General features: G+C 58.7%; 1 pseudogene; it reads right to left on the bottom strand.

Annotated features, from left to right (window-relative positions):
- Nucleotides 1-2,652: 2,652 nt before the first annotated feature.
- LOC144252598 (sterile alpha motif domain-containing protein 11-like) lies at nucleotides 2,653-20,594 on the bottom strand (annotated as a pseudogene).
- Between the last annotated feature and the right edge of the window lie 432 nt (nucleotides 20,595-21,026).

The raw sequence follows: 21,026 nt of genomic DNA, 5'->3' as shown, positions 1-21,026 counted from the left end.
CCCCTTGGACCACAATGTGTGGTACTGGTCTTGGGGGTGTAGGAGATTATCAGTCACTCAGCAGGTTGGGACAGGTCTGGATGGCTCACCAAGGATCCTAGCATCATGTTGGTCCATTGAAAGGCTGTCTAAGCCTTCCAGAGACCAGATCAGCCGCCTGCAGAAGTCTTTACACTGGGGTGGGCTGGTCCCTGACTGATTTCCTATGTGGTCCTGGGGCTGGGGTGGGGGTTTCTCTCTGCTTCTCCCATGAGAGTATGGCTCTCTGTCTGCTGTTCCCTGTCTCAGGCCTGTACCTCTCATGGGGGAGGGTCACTGCTGCTGCTCACAACTGAGCTGCATCTGAGGCCCATCCATACAGGTTGTGTGTGTGTGTGTGTGCGTGCAAGGCTGCAGTCATATAGTTGTGCACACATGCATAGTCACTTGCTGTTCTTTGGCACTTTGCAGTGGCCTGGGTCCCAGATAGGAGTGCCTGGCAGTCAGGAAGCTTCTGCTGCTGGATTCAAAGGTCTCAGGGATAGGGGACTAGAGTAGGGGTAAACAGGTATTTTCAATAAGTGTTCTTGGATTTATGGTTGCATGGTTTCTCAGTCTGGTTACTGGCCTTTGGCCACAGTACAAAAGCAGCCACAGAAAGCTCATTGCATGTGAGGGAATGAGTGCAGCTGTTGCCAGAAGAGGTTTATTTACAGAGATGGGCAGGCTGGAGAGCAGCCTGATTTCATCTGTGGCCCACTGCCCACTTGTGTGCACTTGGGCTCTGGACCTCCCTGGAGTTGCCATGAGGTTTTGGTGGGCCCTGGACTTCCTGTCTGCCTGCTGGGTTGATTGCCCCCCACTTCTGCAGTTCAAGTCCTTCCTCCGGGAGTGCAAGGTGGCCAACTACTGCCAGCAGATGTGCCACTTGTTGGAAAAGGTGCAGGAGAATGCAGAGCACATCCACAGTCACCGCCAGAGGGTCTCTTTTGGTGTCTCTGACCAGCTTGCAGTGGTCAGTAGGGAACTGGTATCTGGAGTGGGGGTGGTGCTGCTTGAGGGCACTTGTCAGGGAATGGCTGGGTTTGAGGTTTTCCCATAGTGGGACATGATTCTGAACTGCCCCACCCCTAGGATGCTTGGGAGAAGCAGGCCCGAGAAGAGGGGACCCCACTCACCAGGTACTATAGCCACTGGCGGAAGCTGAGGGACCGCGAGATACAGCTGGAGATCAGTGGCAAAGAGCGGGTACATCTGGGGTGCCAAGGGAGCGGGTGGGTCAGCTAGATTCAGATCTTGCACATTGGCATGACTTTTAGGACCAGGCAGAGATTTGATGGGGTCTTGGTGGTGGTGTGGGTGGGGCATCGGAGGACTATGGCTGTTTGAGGAGGTGGTGATCCTATGGGGTGGTGTCAGGAGTTGTCACAGCCAGGCATCTCCCAAGGGTAGGGGTCTTGGAGGGAATGGAGTGGCTACACATACTTGTCACACAGGCCAGCCTGTGGACCCCAGGAAGGCAGGTAGAAGAGGCAAGAAGGGCTTTAGCTTTTGACCCTGGGCATGGCTGTGGCTATGAGTTGGGGTGACTTGAGAGACTACTACTTGGAGTAGCATGCCACCAAGGTGCTGGCTGTCCTGGGAGGGATGATACGGATGTGGGAGCAGAAAGGTTGTCAAGTAGCAAGTGGCCAAGCAGGGTGCTCCTGAGGGATGCTGGAGGCTTCTGAGGGAAATAGTGTTGGCCTCTCTGAACCCCCTGCCCATGCCTACCTACTCCTCTGGTTCTGATTATTCCAGCTAGAAAATCTGAACTTCCCAGAGATCAAACGGCAGAAGATAGAGGACAGGTAGGATGAGGACAGGAAGGAATTTAAAGACCTCTTTGACCTGGACAGTACTGAGGATGAGGAGACCACAGACTTTTGGGAGAGAGGTGGGGGCTGCCCCTGCTGAAGCATGTGCTCCTGGAGATGGGGAGGGTGTGGATGGATGTGGGACCTCACAGCCAGAGGGGTCCCCACCTCAGTGTTTTCTGTGCTGATTGCTAAGCATGCCTACTTCTGACTATTCTGTTTGGTCTTCCACCTGCAAGTGGAGAGAAGGGTGGTCCTCTAGCTTGTGGCATACCCTCCTGTGAACCTCTGCTGGTGGTCGCTGGGTGGGGGGGCTCATCATGGACTCTTCTGGGTTCACAGAAACACATGGGTCCCTGAGAACTCGGCAGGGTCTCAGGGCGGAAGAAGATGATAAGGACCACCAGGATGAGGAGGATAGCAGACTCAGAAGGTGAGTGGTTATTGGGGCAAGGGATCTGGTCCTTAATCCCATCTGGCAACAGAGCCATGGGAGGGCAGCCCCAAGCCTGGCCCACTCCTCCCTGGGGTGCCCAGCCAGCTGTTCTGTTCTCATGGGCTCTAGCAGCCAGCTTATAGTGCAGCAATAAATTAATTAATGCTTTGATTAATTAGTGATGATTAACCTCCAAGACTGGCTTCCTCCCGATAAGCAGAATTTATGTAGCCTTTTCTCTCCCTGCAGATGAAGGCCCAGTCACAGAGGTGGAGCTGGACCCTGGTGAGCTGTGGCAGCTGGCCCAGGGGCCCCAGGATGAGCTAGAGGATCTGCAGCTCTCGGAGGAGGACTAAGGGTCTCCTGCAGTACCCCAAAGGCCCTGAGGCCAGTGTCTGTGCAGCAGGAGGGCAGTAGACAGTGGACAGGGCTTTATTGTCACAGCACGACAGACCAGATGAACCAAGAGCTGTGCTGACCTGGGCAGCAAGAGCCAGCCCTATGCAGGAGGCTGGTTCTGCTGCCAGGTCACAGCAGCCTGCTCCACAGAGGTGGCTCCCTGGTTCCTCTACTCCTTTGTCTTTGGTTTGTCTGTGGACCTCTGCATTCACCCCCAGAAAGTTTTTGAAAACTCATTCAGTCCTTTTAAGTCACATTTTTTCCTTTTAAAAATTCTTGGTGTTTCTGCATCCAAATCTGAAAGGGAGAAAGCTGTGGGGGAGGTACCACTGCATCCTGTGCTGGGACTGTGGGCAGCCTGCTGGCCAACTCAACACAGAGACTGGGTGGCATCTGGGGCCCCTGGGAGTATTGCTGCTATTCCATTCTCTGGTTTGGGTGAGGCTTGGCTAGTGGGTGGGTGGCTCCCCCCATAGGGGGAGTTGGCTGTTGGTGGGGACAGGGGCTGCTCTCTGGAGGTAAGCTCCTATTCAGGAGCCTGCAGGGTTGGCGGCTGCAGAGGCAGAGCCACAGGGAAGCTGGCCATGTAGAAAACTCGGCCCAGGCGCTTGGCCACCTATAAAGAAAAGCCTGGATGGGTGCCTGCCAAGGACATTGGGTGATTTCAAAGAGCCTTTATGCCCTCTGCCCACTGTCCATGCTTACCTGGGCCCGGATCTTGAGGGCGGGCCCCAGCTTCAGCCCCATAGTCGTCAGCAGGTGCTTCTCTGTCAGCAGGGGCAAGGTCTCCCCATCAATTTCATGTTCTCTGAATACCTAGAACAGGGATAGGGTCAGGCCTATCAGTCCCACACAGCAAAGGTCCAGAGAGCAGCCAGGGAGAGTAAGCAGGCTGTGTAGCTTTCAGGGAGTGGTCAAATGAAGGAATCCCCTTTTGCTTTGGGCAGGGGCTAGCATGAGGCAGGAGCAGGTGGGGCTGAGGGGTGTAGGGAAGGGAGAGGAGGGCAAGTGACAGGCCCGCTGCACACCCAGGTCAGCTCTGCCTCACCAGAGCATACTCCCCACAGCCAGACAAGCCCCCAATGAAGCTGCAGACATCATCCACAGTCCACTTGCTGACGTCCTCAGGGGATGTGGCCACCTCCCCATCAGCAAAGAGTCACCCCATGGTGCCTAGGTGTGAGTGGGTGTCACTAGGGCTTTGTTCCTCCCATCCCATACCCCACTGGTCTGCTGACCTTTGCTTGCCTTAGTTGCTTAGAGACATGCAATCCATGACTTAAGATTTTTCGACTGTGGAGGCCTTGCACCCCCTCCCCGTACAAGACCTCCAAGGGTGGCTGGCCTGGGTCTCCACACCCACCTGTGTGGAAGTACGGGCTGACCGAGTAGGGGAAGCCCAGGGACAGAGGAGGGGGCAGGGTGGAACCTGAAAGAAGCCCCTTTCCCTCAGTGCTGGTCCCTCCTAGGGCTTGACCTGGGGTGGAGCCCCGGCCCCCTGTGGGTGCTATCTCCAGGTCCTCTCCATCTGAGTCCTTGGGGGGCTCTTCTGAGACATCTTGAGCCCAGAGCCCAGATGCTGTTGTCTCCTTGGATTCGCTGGGCCGAACTGAGGCAGAACTAGGGCCCCCCCTTCCGCGGTGCTCTGCCAGCAGGCTCCCGGGGTGAGGTTGGAGGCTCCGGACCAGAGACACCCTGTGAAGGCGAAGCGGCGCGGAGCTATGTTTCAGTACCAGCATGGCCCCGCGCCTCTGCAGCTCCTCTGTTCTGTCTGGGGCACGCAGGGCCGCTTCAGGTGCCAGCAGCTGTGGCCGGTGTGTGTTCTCCAGCTCTTTCTGGCGAAGCAGCTCCGCGGACATCTCTAGCCTAGGCCAGGAGTAGTAGGATCAGCTTGAGGGCTAGTGCCACCCACCTCCCCTCCCGGCTTTGGCCGCACCTACCGGGCCAAGTTCTGTTTACGCAGGAGCTCCTGCTGCAGGGGGAGCATCTCCGCCTGGGCGGGGGGCAGGAAGCTGTACCCTGGGGAAAAGGGACAGACCAGGGCCAAGTGGTCAAATGGTGCTGGCCTGATGAATTGGCCCTCTGCACCACCTTGGTCCATCCTCGACATTAATGGGCGACCTTACAGGACCAGTTTCAATGAGCGTGCCCATAGGACATAAAAGACGTGCACACCTGCCTATTCCTTACCTGGAGTCTGGCACAGAGCCTATGGAACCCCCAAGAAAGGGGGCCTGAAATGGGAGCCCAGGGCGATGTGGGGGGCATTCTGGGGCGACAACAAAGGGGGCGGCTGCGACAGCTCCCTGTGAAAGGCAGGACTGAGGGGCGTGCGTGGCTTGCCCGGCCCCCTCCACGCCCCAGATTCCCCTAACCGCCTCCAAGCGCATCCTGGTCGCCGCTAATTGCTGGCCCTGCGGGCGGTCGATGTGCCGCTCGTTATGGCTCTAGGTCGAGCGCTGCCCCCGCTCTCGCCCCCTGGCGGCGCCAATTAATCTCGGAGGAGGCGCTAACCCGGAGGGCCGTGGTGACTGCAGCGGTAATTACCGCGCGGGGCCCTCCTCCCCACCCCCTCCCCGTAGCGGGCCCAGCGCTGCCGGGGACACGAAGCGTAATTAGCCGCAATCCTGAGGCAGCGGCAGCTGCAGACGCCGAGCTCCGCTGTGGAGGGCACGGGGTGCGCCAGACTGGAGACGGCCCGCTGCGGGCGGGGGGGGGGGGGCATCCCTGAGCGCCTCCCTGCTCTGTACAGGTCGCCCCCTGTCCCCGCCCGCCCGGGAGGCGGTCTCCCCAGACCGCTAGTGTGTCTGAATTGGCGAAGCGGGCTTCCCTCCTCCCCCAGTTCTAGTCCTCTGGCCGACCCCTCCGGACTTACTTTGGGCTGGGTTTCCAGACTTCCAGCCGCTCTGCCTTCTGCTTCCCCAACCTCATCCCCCACTCACTGTCCCAGGGGCACCTGGATTTTGCTGGATCCCAGTTGCTCAACAAAGAAACAAGAGTGACCCTTCACATTCCTGCCCAGGGTTCTTGGCACCCAGGTACATACTGCCCCGGAAATGTTTTCCTGGGCCTCTACCCAGCTCAGCCAGCTGCAGGAACTTTTTGCCCAACAGACCCTAAACCCAAAGCAGGCAATACCCACATGACTGTGCAGCTGCAATCAGGGAGGAGTAAGTGGGTGGAAGGTGCAGGCTATGGGGCCTGCAGAAGTCAGATACCAAGCCCCAGTACCTCTCTGAGAAGGACCGGGCAACAGCTGGAGCTGGAGCAGTGTTCTCCCGGTGCTGAGCCAGACCCTGCTTCTGGTGCTGACCTGCTGTGGATGAGGGCAGGTGAACTTCCAGGCCACTGGGACTCCTCGAAGCTGCAGCTGCTACCTCCTGCCGGACCCTCAGGAGATCTGGGGGTGGGGGGGTAGGGGATGGGCAACAGCAGCGACCCTGAGGCCCAGCCTTCCCTGGACTTCTCCCCTCATCCTAGTGAGCACAGGACACTGGCCCAGGGGAGCCCAGGAGAAAGGGAACCAGGGGCCCACTTCCACACCATCCCTGCTGTGTGTCAGGCCTGATGTCAGTCACTGGGGCCAGAGGAGCAGCCCCAGGGCAGGGGAGACAGGTTTGCAGGAGGACCTGAAAGGAATGTGAGGTGGGAGGAAAGCCCAGTGTTGGTACGCAAGGCTGTGGAACCTGAGGCTGGAGCCTTGAGGGGAGGGACTGTGCACAGATCCATGAGAGCATAGACCAGTTCCTGGAGGTCACTGTGACAAGTCTAGGAGTGGGTCTCCAGACTCCACCAGGTGACCGTCTCCTAGATGGGAGGCAGGAAACTGAACCTGTACACGTGGCCACACCTCCACACCAGCATACACCAACATCCGTTCACATCGGTCATCCAGCAGTGGTTGCATACAGTCAGCATCCAGCAAGACCACACCAGGCCCATGCATACGCATCCTTGCAGGCACACCAGCCACAATCTCTGGACGCGGCGACGTGCAGTGGTTTGATGCACTGTGCTCCTGCCCAGGGCCGGGCCTTCGAGTCCCCACCACCCCCCTTTGCATACCTTTGCCGCTGAGCCCCTGCCTCTGTTTATAAATTAATTACCCGAAAAGCAGAGGTGGGTCTGCCCTGGGCTGGGTGCCAGCCCGCAGAGCCTAGCCGGCTCAGCTGCCCGCGTCGATCCCAGCGGGGCCTGCACCCCCGCCCTCCAGCCCGCGGTCACAGCTATTTGCAGCCGGCTCCTAGGCACCGTGATTGACAGCAGCTCCCTGGCGGCCGCAACCACGCTCCCTCCCCCACATAGGCCTGCAGAGCGGGCCCCAGGCAGAGCAGGCAAAGCAATTAAAAGGGAAGATTTTTAAATTATTAACATTTGGTGAATTATTCAGACTCTTGGTGCCTTGTGCAAGGAGAGGAAATCTTGCCCCTTCACAGCACCCCATCCACCTCCTACCATAAAAGCCAAGTTCACCTAGCAGGAGACTAGCCTGTGAGGCTAGAGTGCAGCTGGACAGGTATCTGACTGCTCCCTGGGCTATGACCACAAGGGACAGAGCAGACCCAGTGAGTGGAGAGGGGCAAGAGCCTCATCCCAGCCTCTAGCTGGGCCTCTCTTGGCATCCAGGAGGCCATGGTGGCCAAACACAGCTGCCTCTTAGTCGTCCTGTCTTTCTGGAAGGCTTGCCCCCCATGCAGGACAAAGATCTGGCACTATTTGAATGTGACCACAGGTCAGCGTCCACTGACTTAAATTTGTGCACCAACTGCTGTGGGAGTCAGGAGAATGGGCACAGACCACAGGGTCTCCTGGATAGGGGGCAGATAGGCTTACTCAAGCCCCTACCCCTTCCTCTCACCTGGGCTCACCCCTGAGTAAGCTGTGTGCATGCCTGGAGGGGATCCTGAGAATGTGATGAAAAGTGGGGACTTGGAACAAGACCTGGGGCAGCCAGGCCTCATCGCCTACCCACAAAGGGCTGGGGGTCACTGACAGATCCAATCCTGGTCTTGATGTCAGCAGCCAACACCCTCTTCTGGGGTGGAGAGGCAACTGAGAGTGTACACAGGTATGGGGGCAGGTGGGGAGGTCACATACCATGGCTGGGGAGGCCCAGGTGGTAGAGACGCTGTGGTTCCTCGAAGCTGCCAGCCTCACTGAGAGCGGAAACCAGCCGGTGGTAGTGGTCCTCAGGCGCCATGCTGGGTTGCAGCTCTGGCAGCAGCAGAGTCTCTGCGTTGGGGTAGCACATAGGGAGGGGATTTTCCTTGAAATACTACCCAGGCGGAGAGGCAAGTAGGGAAGGCACACCTCACCCTAAGCCTAAGCCTAAGACCTTCCACCCCTGCTACGAAACCCAAGTCCCTCCTCTGTGCACACCTGCCCCTTTTGGAAGGTCTAACAACACTTCCAAGCACTCAGTTACTGCTTCCTCCTCCAGTGACCTGTCCCTCCTCCCTGGGTTGGGCTCCCACCTCGAGGGTACTCAGACTCACACTCGATTCGCTTCAGGCCTTCTTCTCTGAAGAGCAGTCACTGGTGAAGTGCGGGGAGCAGCCCAGTCTCTTGCCTCGCAAGCCACCTGCAGAGGGTGGAGTGAGCCACACCCAGTCTCAGGGACTGGAGGAGGAGGCAGGGAAGACCAGGTGGGGAAGACCCACCCCTGCCCCAGCTCAGTCTAGTGAGCCCCAGTCCCCTCCACTCAGGAGCATCCTGGGTGCTGGTGGGCAAGGCCTTGCCAGCCCTGGGTCCCAGGCTTCCACCTGGTGAGCCCAGCTGGCTGGAGGATATCATGACAGGTATGGAGCAAGGCAAGGAAACAGGGCAGCCCTGACCCTGGGCCCCAGGCTGCATTTGAATAGAAGTGATGGGTGTGACACGTGACTGTGACTGTGTCCCCAAGGGCCTCTGGCTGCCCCTAACCAGCCAGTCCATTCCCATGTGTGCTCATGAGCCCACCTCAGCTTCTCCTGGAGAACAGAACTACCTTCCCTTTCTGAGAAGGGCTGGGGGTGGGCTGTGCAGGTGCTGGGGAAGAGAGTCAGTCAGGAAGGCACATGTCACTCCCCACACCAGGGGTGTGCTCAGGGGAGCCCTCCTCTCTGCACCAAAAGCCCAGACCCTCCTCTTTCCTGCACTCAGCCTTGGCAAGCACATACCTGCCCAGCCAGGCTCTGCGCTCCAAGGGTCACCCCTGGACAGCTGACCTGCCCTACACAGACCCTAGGTGCCTGGCTCCTGGTCTGCCTATTCCTATACTATCCCCTCTAGAGATCACATCTCCACATCAAAAGCTGCACACAGGGCTGGGGATGTAGCTCAGTTGGTAGAGTGCTTGCCTCACATGTAAGAAGCCCTGGGTTCCATCCCCAGTACCATAAAAATGAAATGAAAATAAAAGCCACACACATCTATAGGTCCCTCTCCAAACCTGTCCCTGCACCCCCAAGCTCTGCTTCCTCCTGAGGACCCTGACATCATGGGGCTCTGCTGATAGCAGGTCATCATCCTGGCCTCTAGGTCAGACCCTATTGCCTCTGAAGACCCAGGGTGGTGGGGATGAGGGCTGCTCCTTGTGTAACTCAAGCCTTTCATGACACCTTGGTACTTGGGGGTCCCCAACCTGTGCCCCCAGGAAGCCCTGCTGTCAGCTCAGGAGCCTAATTCCTTTTCCTTATTCCTTTAATCTGTCATTTTTATCAGGCTAGGGAAGTGCGGCGGCAGCCAGAGCACTGATCAATCTCCACATTACAGCTGACAGAATGATGCTAATAACTTATTGATCTCAGCCACCTCACTGCCACTGGTTTAGCTGGCTGGCCCCAGGCCCTGCCCCAAAGACAGGGGGCAGTCCCCACTGCCTGCATGAGGGGTCAGGTTAGACAGACCCTGTAGGACAGATGGAGGGCACTCAGGTGCACATGGGCATCACGAGCTGCGTGTCAGAGTCCAGCAAGCAGGAGGGCACCCCGAGCGCACCAGGCAGGGAGTGGGTCTTGCAGCCTCTCTCCACACCTGCTGCCCATCTCCTGCTCCCTGTACATGCTCAGGGGTCAGCAAGGGTAACCTCTGCAGTCTGTTCCCTGTTTCAACAGTGGCAACTCCCGCCTCCTTGCTGGGCTTCTCTGCTCCTGGGGAGCTTGAGAGTCACAGCTTAGGGGAGGTAATACTGGGGTTGGAGTGCCCCGCAGTGAGACCCAGCCTTGTAGCTGCCTTGAGGAGACTGCATAAGCTCAGAGTCACACCTGATGTAGGCAGTGACAGGAGGCAGACACACGTACCAGGGGTGGACCTTAAAGTCACAAGACCTGCGCTGAGCTCCTCAGTCCTCTGGGATCCTTCCTGTCCAGAGCCCAGGAAGCTGTGGCTCGAAGGACACCCCCTTGGGCCACAGGAAGGAAGTAGACATGGTGACAGGTAAAGACCACTTCAGGGCCCAGAGGAATCCCACGGGGAGCTGCAGACCTGGCAGGTGCACGCGCGCGCGCACACACACACACACACACACACACACACACACACAGCATCCTGGCTGCTATGCACAGCATGTGACCTGCACTCACTGTAGAGTGTGGAGGGCTACCTGGCAGGGTGAGCAAGCCCTGCAGGAGACACACAGGGCACATGCAGGTCTGTGTACCTGAGGAGGTTGTACATAGGCAGGAGAGGGCCTGCTGCCTCAGAACATCTCAATCACTGAGGGGCTCCCTCGGCTCCGCCCGATCGATGGGGCAATTAGATTTTATCAGCCACCTCCAAAGCAGCTCCAGAAGCAACCCCCACCCCCATCCACAAGGGCCTTCTGGGCTCATGGGGGCTCTGTTGGGAGTGTCCAGGGTGGTGGGTGATGCCCACCCTCCTTTCCCAGAGCAGTAGCCATTGTCAGAAACAACCCTGTCCAGGGTCCATGTGACAAGGCCCCTGAGGTCAAGTTGTGCCCACTCTCAGCGGTGGCATCTTGCAACCCCTCATGACCTGCTCCATGGGAGACTGCCTGGGTCCCCAAGCTGCTCTCTCCCTCTGAGTTCCTGTTGCCTCCAGGAACCAGATCTCCTTGGTGGCCCTGGAAGCTCCTGGGCCAGCACCCTCTTGGCCTACCTGAAGCTGTTCAGGCTGCAGGGGATGGGCCCTTTCCCTCCCAGGACCCCTGAGAAGCAGGACCAGGCCGACATGCCCTGTGGGTTTGGTGGGAGGTGGGCATTGGTGGGAGGTGAGCTCTGGAAGGTCTTTGCCTGTGCCTGTCTTGTGAGGAGGGGGTGGTCGGCCTCGAAACTCCAAGCCCACCCCAGCAGTAGCCACGCTGGAGCTGCCCTGGGCCGCCAGTCTGCCTAACTGGCTGGGATTAACACAATTACCATCACATGGAGCCCCAGGGGACAGCCGGCCTCACACCTCCCGCCTCCTCTGCTGGCCTCCCTGGCTGCCCGCCAAGGCTTCCAGAGCTGCTGAACAGACACAGGGAGGGTGGCTGTCCCTAGGCAGAGCTGCTGTGGCCCTGGCAGCCCCATCATCGCCCTCAGGACACAGGGGCCTCCTCACCTGTGGGTCCCAAGCCAACCTCCACACTGCCTCTCTGGAATTCACAGCGGCTCTGGTGCTCGGGCATAATGAGGTGGCGGCTTCAGTGCACACTGGATATGAGTGTGGGAAGGTCACTGTCCTGGCTGCAGCAGAGCAAGACAGAGGATGGAGCCATGAGCCTTGGCAGTGCAACCTGATGAGCATGAGTACAAGGGTGCTTGGGGCTGAGGACAGTGTGCACTGAGCATGGTGATGTGTGCGCTTACCTCTGTGGGCTTGGGATGCCACAACTACGCACACTCAGCAGGCAGGCCAAGAGAAAGCAGAGACGTGGCACCTGGACCCCACTCCAGCACCCAGCTGGTCTGTGCAGAGCCAGAGCAGCCCCTCCCACCTTCCTCTCTCCAGAGAGGCAGTGCTGTGCTCTGCTCCCTGCCTCAGAGGGAGGACAGGACGGCCTTCTGTCTCACAGGACAGACATATAGAGGGCACATTGTCACCCATGTGCTGCCAGCTCTGAAGCAAGCACCTGGCACATGCCACTTTGGTTAAAACTTGCAACACCCTCTTGGGGCCCTCATTTCTCCAAATCAGGAAACTGAGGTTCAGACCAAAGTCCTGTAGATAAAAAGATCTGCCCTGGCAGGCTCAGGACACCTGTGATCCCCAGGGTGCACCCAGGCCTGGCCTTGGAATCACCCTGCATGTGATTCTTTGTCCCTTCTCCCTCCTGCTGAGCCCTCACCCACAGCCCCAGAGAGAAGAGGGAGGAGAAAGTGGGGCACCCTGGGGTTATGTGAGCAACCCCATCATCAACAGAGAAGGAGGGGACAGGAAGTCAAGGCCAGCCAGAGCAGGGGCAGGGAAGCCCAGTGCCCCCAGCAGTGCCCTCCCGGCCCACCTGTGGTGGAGCAGCCTCTTCAGCAGCACTGACACTAGCAGAGCCTCCTCACAGTGACCTAGGAACCGACCCTGAACCTTATTAAATAGCCCCCAGCCCCCAGCCTGGGCTGGCAGGAGCCAGGCTAATCCAGGGCCAGGCCCTAAGCAGATCAGTTTCAGCACCAGATACCCCGGGTCGGCCCCAGAGCCCCTAAGAGACCCAGATGTAGGTTCTCCCCCACCCCATGAAGGTGGGAGGCAGGTGGGGAGTAAGTACTTTATGGGATTATTCTCACGAGGCTCATCCCCCATCATCCTCACTGATGTGGGATGTTGGACAGAACTGCTGTCCTCAGCATGGGGAAGGGGCCTGGGCTGGCCGGGTACAGGGCTGCAGCTGCCATGGAGCTGCTCCCCACAGTGCACTGGACACTTCCTGCTTCCAGGGACTGGAGAGGTGAGCACAGTAATTTCCTGTGAGCCCTGGCCTGGACCCCCAGCAGCACCTGCATCTGGGACCAGCCTCAATGACAGCGATCGGCTCAGTATCACTTGGGGGTTACCCGGGCTCTCGAGGTGCAGGCCGATGGGGGCCACCCTTGGCTAGACAGGACCTGCCCTTGCATTCCACACCCGAGTCCCTGCCTTGGGGGTTCATTCCTCAGGTCCCAAGATGGGCCAGTCCTGAAAACCTGTTCTGGTCACTTAGTTACTCTCTGAACAAATTATGCTGGGTTCATTTAAAAAAAAATGCCAAGAGACTCACACCCAGGCTGTAGAGGTGAGAGCTCTGCACCTGTCTTCACAGTGTGGGGCCACTACACACAGGCAAGGCCTCAGCAGGCTGCTGTGCCACGTGGGGAGGAGACTGGGGCAGGGTCAGGAAGGCTGCAGGGAGGGTTGTGAGGAGGCCAGGAGAAGGGTGAGACCCGACTCCCCCCTGAGGGCCTCCCCACCCCAACTCTCTCACATAGCCTTCACCAGCTGGGGGCCCTAGAGGGTCAGGGACCTAGAAGGCCCTTCTTGCCAGCCAGGCTGCAGGGGCATCACAGGGCAGAGGGGCCCTGGGCCTTTGCTTGCAGCCAGCAGCAGGCATCCCCAGCAGGACTGGTGAGAAGGACGAAGAGGACAGACAGATGCAAGAGGCAGACAGACCAGTGAAGAGTGACAGACAATGGGGATGGACAGACAGTCGGGATGGGACAAACACAGTTGGTGACCCAGTGTGAGGCAGCTGGCGGTCCACAGCCCTCCTTGTCCAGACACTGGGGGCTGTTAGCAGACGGGATATGATGGGCTGTTAGTCCTCTGGGGTGTGCTCTTCTCCAGAACTGTAACCTTCCCTTCAATGAAATCCAGAAAGTCATCCTTGCCCCTCTGGATCCTCTGTGGGACCAGGGTCTCCACTAATGCAGGCCTGCTTCTTCCCAGGCACAGCCAGGCTGCAGCAGCCAGTACTGGTAAGAATTCAGCATGGGACTCCTGGGGCCTCCCCGCACCCCAAGGCCAGGTGTACTGCAAGGAGGTGCAGGTCCGGAGGGGAGGCACAGCCATTGGGTTTCCCTGCAGGCCTTGCTGGCAAATTTATCCTGTAGCGTCCAGAGTAAAAGGCTCATAAAATGTCATCAATGTTCATGACGGTTCATAAAAATGATCCGTTGAGCTGGCAACTCCAAAATGAGGTGGAAATAAGTTTAAAGATGTTTTTATTGTAATTCGGCTCCAGGATCCAGACATTCTTGAAGACATAAATAATGACACCTCTGGCAGAGATCCAGGACAAGCTGCCTTCCTGCAGCTGGGCCTGGGAGGCCAGGCACCCACAGCTTGAGTCCCAAGAGGCTTTCCCTGCCCTTGGTGCCCTCTGCTCCCCATCAGGCCTTCCTGTGGTGCTCCCCTCGAAGCCCTGAGGAAAAACTTGGCCCCAATAACCAGAAACCAGCCCCTGCCCCTTGGGAGCAGGAACTAGGTCCCTGACACCTGACCTCCTCCTGGCTTTTTTTTATCCTCTATGTCTTGGATTCACAGGCCCCAGCCTGTTTCCATAACCCAAATCCATGTGAGGAAACCCCAACCTTCCAGGGTCCCCAGAAGGATCTTTCCAAAACACAGACCTGATCACTCCCTGCTCAGGAACTTTCTGTGGCTGGCTCAGGTTGGAGAACAAAGCCCAACTGGTCCAGCGGCTAAGGTGCAGACCTTTTAGCATCCCACTGAGCCAGACCTGCCATGTTCCCATTCTCCTCCCTTCCATCCCATCCTTCATCCCTCCACAGCTTTGCAGACCACCTTTTCCCAGTGAACTCCTATGCATCCTTCAAGAACCTGCTCACACATCACCATTCTCCCTCCTGGTGGGTCTCTGGGAGGGTGAGAGGTGAAAATCACAGCCTCATCTTAGAGCTGTTGGGCTCCAATGGACAGTCCAGTGGTGAGGTTCATAGCATGCTTTGTCTCCACGGGTGGGCTGTCTAGGACCCTGCCCATGCTGTTGAGGCCTGGCACAAGTCTGCACTTGGCTGAAATGGGCCTCCTGATCTCAGTTGGGCACCATGCCACCTACCTTCCAGGCCAGGTAAGGACACACATCCAAACCAGCCTGTCAACCGCATGGCCCACACTGGCTCACACTGACTGGGACAGAGGACAAGACAAAAGACCATGGGTAGAGGAGGGAAGCAGGGTGGGTGGGACCCAGGAGAAATGGCAACAGCTGCCCCTGCCCAAGCCAGGCTCCTACCTGCAAGATGTCTCTCGGAAGGAGATGTTCACATCCCAGTGGGTGTGGACTCTACTGGGAGAGAAAAGAGGGTCAGTGGCTCCATTACTGGCACAGAGACAGCAGCGGGGTGTGGGCCTGACTCTTAACATCCCACCAGCCAGAAGCCAGGGCAGTCATGAGGGTGGCACCTCATGCCCAGTTCAACCTGGTGGCAGCTTCCACTGAACAAACCCAGGGCTTGAGATGCTCTGGCCTCCCAGAGATGAGGACGAGGAGCAGGCTGAACAGCCCCTGGCAACACCAGGCACCACAGCCCCCACCATCCTTACTCACAGACACCCCACCCCTAGGTGCTGGCAGGACGAGGCCCATATCAGGAAACAAATTTCTGGGAGGTTGTGGGTGTCAGCCCAGGTGGGTACCGGACCTTGGGTTTCTCTGCTGGCCAACCTCTACCCAGAAGTGACCATGGCATGGCTGAGGCAGAACAAGGTGCCAGGGCGCCAGTTCAGGAGAGAGGACAGCCTCTGCCTGCACCCCCGCCCCACAGCAGCATTCCAGAAGACCCCTGGTCTTCGTGCCCCCTTCCATAGGAGCCTGAGCCTCCCCGCCCAGATCTGGAGTAAGTACCTTCTCTTCATGATTCGGACATGCAGATCATCCTCCTGCTTCAAGCCTGGCTGCCGTCCACAGGCTGGGCCACCTCCATCACTGTCACCATCACTGGCAGAAAAGCTGGGGTTCTGTTCCTTTTTCAGGGAGCGTGCAGGGAGCAGGGCCACTGTCCTTTTGTCCGCCAGCCGCCCCCGGTTCTGGGCAGGAGGAGAACGTTAAGGCTGAGCTAGACATCAGCCTCCTGGGCCTGGGCCAAGGCCCAGGGGCCTCATTGCTGTAGGCACAGCCTGTGAGGACAGCAGAGTGTGGGCTGTTCTGCCTGCCCAGCCTGAGTGTGGGTACCCACCCTGTGGCAGGGAGCCCTGGGGATGCCTAAGCTATGACCTTCAGCTCCTTCCCTGTGTCCCCAGAGTCTTCTGGGATTGTGCATACAGCCTGGGGCAGGGATCATGGGGCTGGTCCTGGTGGGTGTGCAGTCAGGGAGCAGGTCCCTCTCAACGTGTCTGGCTGACATCCCATCTCCTCTGTCAGTCCTGAAAACTTACAGCAATATCAACAAGCAAAGTCACTTTTCTTTTTCTTTTGCAGTGCTGGTGAAACTAGGGCCTCACAAAACACTCTGCCACTGAGCGGCAGCCCCAGCCCCTCTTTGCTATTTTGTTAGCACCATGAAGAGCCCAGCTCAGGGGAAGTCTGTCTGAGACTGCTGGTCCCATGCAATCTGCAGGCCTGGGAGCCACAGGCTGCCCGAGAGCACTGACAGCCCTGACCCTTTGTTCCCCAGCCCTGATGGTTCATTTCTCTCCTCAGTGTCCCCCCTGCACCATGTGTAAGTGTGTGGTGCTGTGTATGCTCAAGCTTGGAGCTCTGCACCCAGCTCACACATTTCTGCACAGAGCGGTGGACATGAGTGTGTGGCCCCAGTCCTGGCATTTCTCTACCCTTCCTGGCTCCAGGTCCTGATGCCCCAGGGAAAAGAAAAAAAGTCATTGATTATTTTCCAGTGTACAGAGGTTTTTTCTTACTTGGTTAAGAGGCTGCTGGCTCAGAGGCTACATGGGCTTTCAGAGTATCTACTTTCCTCTCCTGTTCAGTCCTCCCATTGCCAGAAAGAGTTGATCCTCACCACACCCATGAGCTTAGTGAGGAAGGGGTCAAGGAGGGTCCCTGCCCCAGGTCATCCAGGATCCTGAGGTGGGCTGCTGCATGGAGTCCTGTCCTTGCAAGGACGCTTCTCTTCAGATTCAGCACCACATCATCTCCGGACGCCTGGCTCTGCCCAGCTCAGTGCTCCCTCCCCCAGCTCTGGGAGCCACAGTATCCCCCACACCTGCTCTCACACATCTGCTGGGGTCTGCCCAGGATACCCTGATTCCCTCTGTAACATGGTGAGTGAAATAGACCCAGCAATATAAGGGCACATGGCATGGGGCCAATGGGTTTTCAGGGCCAGCCCACAGGATGACAGGGTCCAGTGACAGCAGAGCGCAGGGAGACGGCAGTGGTGAGTGCCCACCTATGTCTCGGCCTCTGTCAATCCATAGGTTTGGTATCATTTTCAACACCCCTTGGCCCATGGCTCTGCCTTGTCCAGCCTGCCAAAGCCCAGTGCCAGGCATCTGGAGATGAGCTCTGCCCTTCTCCTCAGTCACCTTTCAGCCTTAGGTGAAATACTCTCATGAAAAGAAAAGGGGTATTTTCTCAAAGCCACCTGCTTCCCCTCTTTTGTGGCAGAAATACTCCCATCCAAACAGAAAGTAGAACCCAGACTAGGAGTAAACATCTCTCTGCCTCTCATCTGTGGGAAGAGAAGAGGGGGACACAGATTCTATAAGACTGCTACTTGGAAGGGGGCCAGGACCGGCTGGCTGGGAAGGAGCCCAGGCTATATGCCAGTCTTAGCCACATGAGGCACAGAGCTGGGCACAGGATCTTCCAGTCCCTGGTATGCCCTGAAAGCACCCTGGAAGGTTAGGTCTGGGGTGGCTCTTGGGGGTAACTCTATGGGGGAGCATGCTGAGAACCCAGATGGCCACTCTAACCCTGCCCAAGGTTGGGGAACACATGCCCCCCCATACATCAGAGACTTAGCTCCCCACTGCTCAACAGATTTGAGAACCTGGCTCCTAACCAATAATTGACCCCTTCTGAAATGGTGAGAGTGGGTTCCAGCATGCACAGTCACATGCACACCATGTTCTACCCCTGGAGTATCTGTGACCATGAAGTGCACACACCTTTGAAACTGGCCACAAGGGTGGGTAGAGACAGCCTCTGTGCACCAATAGGTTGGGGCTAGAAAGGGGATCCATGGAGATACCTCCAAGGAAGCGGCCAGGCACAGAGAGGCCGGCAGGCCCAGGTCTGAAGTGCCCTTCACTCAGGGCAGGAACCAGGGAGCTTCAGAAAGGCAGCAGCTCCATCCCTCTCTGAGCTTCAGATTGCCACTTGAGGTGATGGCAGATGTTGAGCTCAGGTCACCCTCTGCCCCTCTCTTGTGGCAGGCCTCAGGGGTGGCAGGTTGGAAACTGTGGGGCACTCCCATCCAAACAGAAAAGAGAACCCAGACTAGTCTGAGGTGGGCACCCAGAGGATCCCATCCAGTTCCAGCTGCCTGAAGGGGTGCCACGATGGAGAGGGACTTCAATCTTTTGCCCAGTAGGTATGTGACAGCAAGCAAAAGGTGTTTCTGCACACCTGCTTGGGGAGCTCTTGTACAGGGCCCTGTGCTCCTGTAGACTCAAGTGTGTAGGGCGGGCGGCTTGAGGCTGTGACTGTGACAGACCAGGTGTGGGCTGGGCCTGTGGCTCTCCTTCCCCTGCCAGCATCCATGTGTCCAAGTTTTCCCAGCCTGCTCAGCGTGCATCCTGCAGAGCCCAGGGGGAAGCCAGGATACCCCACCACCCGGTCAAAGGGAATAAACCCAAGGTGGCAGCCTGGGCCCTCCAGGACCACTGGTACCTCCACTCCTCCTGCTCCTTCCTGTAAGAGGGGACTGCTGGGTGGACCTAGGAACAGCAGCCTCCACCCCCCATGTCCCTAGATGTACCCCACAGGGGGAGCTTCCTCTCTAGAGGCAATTTCCTTTTCAGATCAACCCTCTACTCCTCACTGCCTGGAGTCTCATACCTGCTCCCCAGGCCAGTGGGGAGGCCAGAGATTGTCTATCCTAGGTGGGGTTCTTGCTCTCTGGACACCTACAGGCAAAGACCCTGCCCCAGCCAGGCTCCATGTCATGGACCCTCCGAGGTCCAGACCCTTGCAGGGCAGCACTTCAACATTAGGAGCACCAAGACACACACCACTCAGGCTCAAGCCTGGGGATAACCCAGATGTGCAACCTGGCCAGCTAACACTGTTACACCTCAAAAGAGTCCTGCCCCAGCACCCAGCACCTCTCTCTGTTGAGCCAGATGACTTGGTGATCTCCAGACCTGGGACAGGGAAGTCCCCAGGCCCAATGAATGACAATAACAGTGGGAAGACCCTGGAACCCGGAAGGCTGGAGAAGTAGCTCCAAGACACCCATGAGGGAGGCTGCTCAAGAACAGGCAGGACCCGCCCTTCATCCAAACAGGAGAGGATCCTGTGACCCAGGATTCCCACCCATTCCCAGGGATGGTCTGGAACAGCACAAAGCAACCCCACCCACCCCATCTGCCCTGGGAGGATTCCCTCCAGCCTGCCCAGAGGGCTGAAGTTAGGACTCCCAATCTTAGAGATCACCAGGCTCTCAGAGGAGTCCAGACACCCCAACCCAGCTTATTCCCAGGTCTCACCACAGGCGAGGATATTCGACAGCCCAGGAAGTCGAAGATTGGAGGATGCACCTACAGAATTCCCTTGGACATAAGCGTCTTCAGACTTTTTCCTGTGAGGAGAGCCGAGCACAGCTGGTGAGGGGCAGTCAGGGCATAGATGGAGCCTCTGGGGCGCCGTCACCCGCAAAGCCAGTCCCCACTCCCGGAAGGTGTATGCAAGGCACACCAACCTTCCAAACCCACTGTTGTCCAACTTCGGAGCCTGCTGCCCGCCCCACCCTCTCGGACGAGAAGGGGATCTGCTGGGCTCTGAAACTCTAATCCTGGGCGAGGCCCTCCCCTGGTGGAGGGCGGCTTCCTCTCAGCCCTGGCGCCCCTCCTCCTGCCCCACCCTCTCTTAGCCAGTCTAGCCCGAACTGTGGCCGGGCAGTGGAAGGCTGAGCTGGGGAATTGGTGAGTGGAGGCGCAGTTGCGACCCAGGCCTGCGTCAGTCCCCAACGCAGGAAAGGGCAGCCACTGCGCAGCCTGAACTCCTAAACCAAACGCTACCGGGTCCCAAACTTCCCAAGACCCTCGCCAGAGGGTCACCGCGCTTATCAGGTGCCCCCGATCCAGCCTCCAAAGGTGTATTGTCGCACCTTTGGAGTCACCATCCAAACGGGCTGCTCCAGGTCTCGCTGACACTGTTCCAGCTCCGCGCGCCCACGCCCCGCCCCACTCCCGCGGCCCCACGTACCTGCGCAGCCCCAACCAGTGTGCACTCACACCCCGGCAGCACGTGCTCTGGAGCTGCAGCGCCCTCTCTGGGCCAAAACCAAGTCTCCTCAGTGGCAGAGCGAAGGGCTCGGACCCGCGGGTCCCCAGTAGCGAAGGAGAGGGACAGCGGCTTGCGCCCCCTCGTCAGCCGCACCTGTGTGGCGGATGCTGCGCTTCCAGTCCTTGGCCGTCTGGCGGCCGCTGACGAACTGGAACTCCTTGGGCATGAGCCACTCGCTGCGGTGGCGGATGGACGGGCCTTTGCTGCTCTGGCAGAGTTTCCGTACGTTGAGCAGAGCACGGATGGCGCCACACTCCACCTCGATGCAGGGCTCACCGTTGTCCAGCAGCGGCTGGAAGTCCGCGGCCGCTGCGGCCAAGAGGAGCTCAAGGGCCAGTGGGTCTCTGGGCAGGTGGAGGTTCGGCGTGGCCTCGTGCAGGCTAAGGTAGGCGCGCGAGGGCAGGAGTGGTGGAGCCAACAGTTCTTCAAAGCCTGCAGCAGAGGCCGGCAGCGAGGCGGCCGGGGGGGGCAGAGCTGCTGCGGCGGGCAGCGGGGCCAAGTAGCCCGGCAGCGGAGGCAGAGGCAGCGCGGCCAGGGTCAGGTGGAAGGTGGCCAGGGCCAGGGCCAGGTCCTCGTGGCCCGGGAGCTCCTTTTTGACCGCCGGCATGTCGCGCGGGTGGCCCAGCAGCCGGCTCTCTGTCGCCGGCGCAACTTATTTTGGCCCTGGCTGGAGTTGCGTCTCCGCCGGCCCTGAAGGCGCCTGGCCGCGCTTCCACCCCGCCCGCTACTGCGCCCTTGCACCCGAAGCCGCCACTGCTGCAGCAGGGCCGCCCCTTCCTGCTACCCGGCCTACTGCAGGGGTCTCGGCGAACCCAGACATGGTGTGGCCGGAGCTGCTACTGATCACAGACCGACGGGTAAGAAGGCTGCAAAAGCCAAAGCCCCACCTCCAAACCCGCGAGGCCCCGCCCGCCCTCCACTAGGCGCCACACCGTCGCTGCTCCAGGTTCCCCCGCGCTGGGCCCTCCGCCGCTGGGCTGAGGCCCGGAGCCGCCTCTTCCGCCGCCGGCAGGGGGAGGAGGGTCATAAATAACCCGCG

Source organism: Urocitellus parryii, unplaced genomic scaffold (genome assembly GCF_045843805.1).
Source record: "Urocitellus parryii isolate mUroPar1 unplaced genomic scaffold, mUroPar1.hap1 Scaffold_48, whole genome shotgun sequence".
NCBI classification, from domain to species: domain Eukaryota; kingdom Metazoa; phylum Chordata; class Mammalia; order Rodentia; family Sciuridae; genus Urocitellus; species Urocitellus parryii.
Note: the sequence above shows the minus strand (reverse complement) of the source record. Positions and strands in the feature narration are given on the sequence as shown.